This window comes from Myotis davidii, unplaced genomic scaffold (genome assembly GCF_000327345.1).
Source record: "Myotis davidii unplaced genomic scaffold, ASM32734v1 scaffold595, whole genome shotgun sequence".
NCBI lineage: Eukaryota > Metazoa > Chordata > Mammalia > Chiroptera > Vespertilionidae > Myotis > Myotis davidii.
The window spans coordinates 1,267,923-1,272,106 of record NW_006286790.1 but is presented as its reverse complement, the minus strand read 5'-3'; the positions used below and the strand labels follow the sequence as shown (position 1 = coordinate 1,272,106).

The 4,184-nt window shown below is 48.3% G+C and overlaps 1 pseudogene; it reads left to right on the top strand.

Annotated features, from left to right (window-relative positions):
• Nucleotides 1-1,454: 1,454 nt before the first annotated feature.
• Nucleotides 1,455-3,136, top strand: LOC102773508 (annotated as a pseudogene).
• Nucleotides 3,137-4,184: the final 1,048 nt, after the last annotated feature.

Below are 4,184 nucleotides of genomic sequence, written 5' to 3'. Positions count from 1 at the left end.
GTCTTCTACATTAAGCATCATGGTAGATGGGAGTATTTTGTAGACACTCTTTACAAGTTGAGGCGGTTTCCTTCTATTTTTCTGAGAGTGGTTTTTAAAATCATGAATAGGCGTTGAATTTTATCACTTTTTTGTGTGTCAGTTGGTGTTATCCTCTGATGTTTTTCTTTATTTTGTTAATATGAAAAATTATATTGATAATTTTTTAAATATTGAGCCAGTCTTACACTCCTATAAAAAAAATGTTTGAAGTCATTAGCCCTTAGAATAATGGTCTGCATTTTATAGAGGAAGCACTCAGTCTTCTACCATTAAGCATCATGGTAGATGGGAGTATCTTGTAGATACCCTTTACAAGTTGAGGCGGTTTCCTTCTATTTTTCTGAGAGTGGTTTTTAAAATCATGAATAGGCGTTGAATTTTATCACTTTTTTGGTGTCAGTTGGTGTTATCCTCTGATTTTTTGCTTTATTTTGTTAATATGAAAAATTATATTGATAATTTTTTAAATATTGAGCCAGTCTTACACTCCTATAATAAACCTCTCTTGGTCATGGTGGCTAAGTCTTTTCATACAATGTTTAATTATCTTTGCCATTATTCTTAAATGTTTCTTACACCTATATTCATGAGGGATAGTGGTCTTTAGTTTTCTTTTTTGCAATGTGTTTGTCCTTATGACAATACCACACAGTCTTGTTTGGCATAAGGACAGACAAGCACATTACAAAAAATGAAAAATAAAAAAAGTCCTGTAACTTCCTAGTAAGTTTTGAAATTAAAAAAAAAAATGTGAGTTCTTTAACGTTGTTGTTTTCAAGATTTATTTTAGATATTTTGGGGCCCTTGAATTACCATATGAAATTAGAATCAGCTTTTCAATTTCTGAAAAAACAGTAATTGGAATTTAGATAGGTATTGTGTTGAACCTGCAGGGTCACTTGTTTTTGTAAGGCCCGCAAATTCAGAATGATTTTTAGATTTTGAAATTTTTGAAATGCTATTAGAAGAAGAATAGTATTTTATGTCAAGTGAAAATTATATACAATTCAAATTTCCAAGTGTATAAAGTGTTATTGGAACAGAAACAAAACAAAACAAAACAAAAAGAACACCTGGATGATAGTCAACAATAACCAGGCACACAAGGAAACCCACTCCAGGAGTGAAAACCAGCAAAAGCAGGCAACAGAACGGCATCTACAGAGACTTAAGATATTGAAACCATCAGACCACAAACCATAAATGGCATTTCTTTCTTATTATGTTTAAATTTGAAGAAAAGAAAAGAAAAAAAAAAGCTTGAAGCTACCTGCAGAGAACAGAAAACAATGAAAAAGAAGCTGTTCTTCATCCGCTCTCATTGGCTGCCCTGCTAAAAAGCCTGGGATCCAGCCATACCTCAGTGGACCCCAGGGGCATCTTGAAGGCATTTCCCAAGCAAAAGAAAATCCATGCCAATCCATCATTAAAAGCACTTGCAGAGATTCCCAAGAGGGAAGACAGAGAAGAAGCAAGAGTGGCTGAGTTCCCTGAGGGCCCATGTTGTGCCCACTGTCATCGGGCGAGCCCAGCCAGAACTCTTTGAGAAGCAGATTGTCCAACATGGTGGCCAAATGGACTCTGCTCAGGCCCCAGGGTCACTCACATGGTGGTGAATGATGGCCTGGACTGTGAGCGAGCCCTCTGCCCCCTCAGACTGCCCTCAGGTGCTCAGCTGGAAAAGTCAGCCTGGCTGAGCTTGTGCCTGCAGGAGAGAAGTAGTGGACACACCAGGATTCAGCGTCTTCAGACCACAGCTCCGTAAGGCAGACCAGGACTCTTCAACCGGAGCCTGTGCCACTCTGCTCAGGGCAACCTACCCCCACTAGACCTGTATCTCCTCCTCAGAGGACAGAAGCAGCTCCAAACACCCAAGCCCCACCTGGCTCCGATGATGAAACCAGTGATGGGAAAGAGGCCCAAGTTAGCGCAGCTGGTTTGGAAGCCCTGATCAGTGGCCACTGCCCCATCCCCTCTGAGGGAGATGGTGAGCCTAGCCCAGCCCCTGAGGGTCTGGATAAGTGGGTCTGTGCACAGCCTTCGAGGCAGAAGGTGACCAACCACAACACCCACATCACAGAAAAGCTGGAAGTGCTGGCCAAAGCCTACAATGTTCAGGGAGACGAGTGGAGGGCCCGTGGCTATGCCAAGGCCACCGATGCCCTTAGGAGCTTCTACAAGCCTGTTACCTCCTACCAGAAAGCCTAGAGTGTCCCTGGGATTGGGAAACGGATGGCCGAGAAGACTGTAGCGACCCTAGAAAGTGGACATCACCGGAAGCTGGACCACATCAGTGACAGCATGCCTGTCTGGGAACTCTTCTCTAATATTTGGGGAGCTGGAACCCAAACTGTCCAGCTTTCCAGAGCTTAGAAAATATCCGCAACCAGGCCTCCCCGACTACCCAGCAGGCCATCGGCCTGAAGCATTACCATGACTTTCTGGAACGCATGCCCAGGGAGGAGGCTACCGAGATAGAGCAGACGAGTCCAGGAATCAGCTCAGGCCTTTAGCCCTGGGCCATTGTGTGTGGCGTTCCTACCGACGGGGAAAAGCAACCTGTGGTGATGTGGACGTGCGGTCACTCACCCGGATGGCCGGTCTCACCAGGGCTTCCTGGACAGCCTGTGGCAGCGAGGGCTCCTCAATGATGGCTTGGTGAGCCAGGACGAAAATGGTCAGCAGCAGAAGTACCTGGGTGTGTGCCAGCTCCCAGGACCAGGGCTGGGTTATTCCTGGTACGGCACCGACGACTGGACCATCATTGTCCCCTACAGCGAGTTTGCGTGCGGCCTGCTCTACTTCACCAGCTCTGCCCACTTCAACCTGCTCCATGCGGGCTCCGGCCAGACCAAGGGCATGAGCTTGCCCTCAGCACAGCTGTGGTGTGGGTCACCCGAGGTCTCAAGGTGGGGCCTGGCCAAGTGCTTCCCACCCCCACTGGGAAGGATGTCTTCAGGTTCCTAGGCCTCCCCTACGGAGAACCAGCTGAGCGGGACTGGTGACCTGACCCATGGCTGAGGCGGAGGGGGCACCCACTGGACCAGCTGCCCTACCTGGCCATCCAGTACTCACCACTTCAACCACAGCTCTCTGGGCCCGAGGAAAAGGGCCAGCCTGGCTCCCAGGGTCTGCCATGCTCTGCCCCGACAAGAGCAGACTGCGCTCCCTTCTCCTACACAGCTGCTCTTGGTAGAGGTTTGCACGTGGCCCATTGCCTCTCACTTTAAGCAGGAACAGGTGGCTGGTATAAAGCTAGTTTCCTGTGCTGAAGGCCCAGGCATCTCCTTTCTCTACCCTGATGAGGGTCTAGCTCAGTGGTTGGCAAACTCATTAGTCAACAGAGCCAAATGTCAACAGTACAACGATTGAAATTTCTTTTGAGAGCCAAATTTTTTAAACTTAAACTAGATAGGTAGGTACATTGTTATTAACTTAATTAGGGTACTCCTAAGGCTTAGGAAGAGCCGCGCTGAAGGGGCCAAAGAGCCACATGTGGCTCGCGAGCCGCAGTTTGCCGACCACTGGTCTAGCTGCTGGGGGTGGGATGGGGCTGCGGGGGGAGAGGCAAGTAGCTCTGGCCCAGCATTACCCAAGATCCTTTGGAGCAGGAGAATGAACCACTCCATGTATTCCCTCTACCAACCCCACTTCCTGTGCAGCTGGACGTGTTGGGAGAGGGTGCCTCAGGCTCTGTAAGGACAGCATTGGAAGACCCAGGGGCCTAGTAAAGTGCATTTCACATTCAAACTGCCTGGGGTCTGTGAGCTGCTGTAGCCCCTGCCTACCTTCTTCCACCCAAGTGGGCATGGAGAGGGGAGCTGAATGGGAATGCAGAAATACAAGTTAACTGCTCTTCATATAGGCCAGGCCTGAGTCAGCTCCTGAGCTCAGAAGGACACTGGTGGACATTAAAAGGGAGACTTCATGAAGTCAGGCATTTAGGGGTGCCTGTTTATCCATCAGCATCTCCTGTGGGCCCTGCCCTAGGGCAGGCTATCTGGGAACATGAGCAAAAGTGGCAAAGACCGGCTTGGTTGGCGTGGCTCAGTGGTTGAGCGTCGACCTATGAACCTGGAGGTCACGGTACGATTCCCAGTCAAGGGCACATGCCGGGGTTGTCGGCTATACCTCAGTGTGAG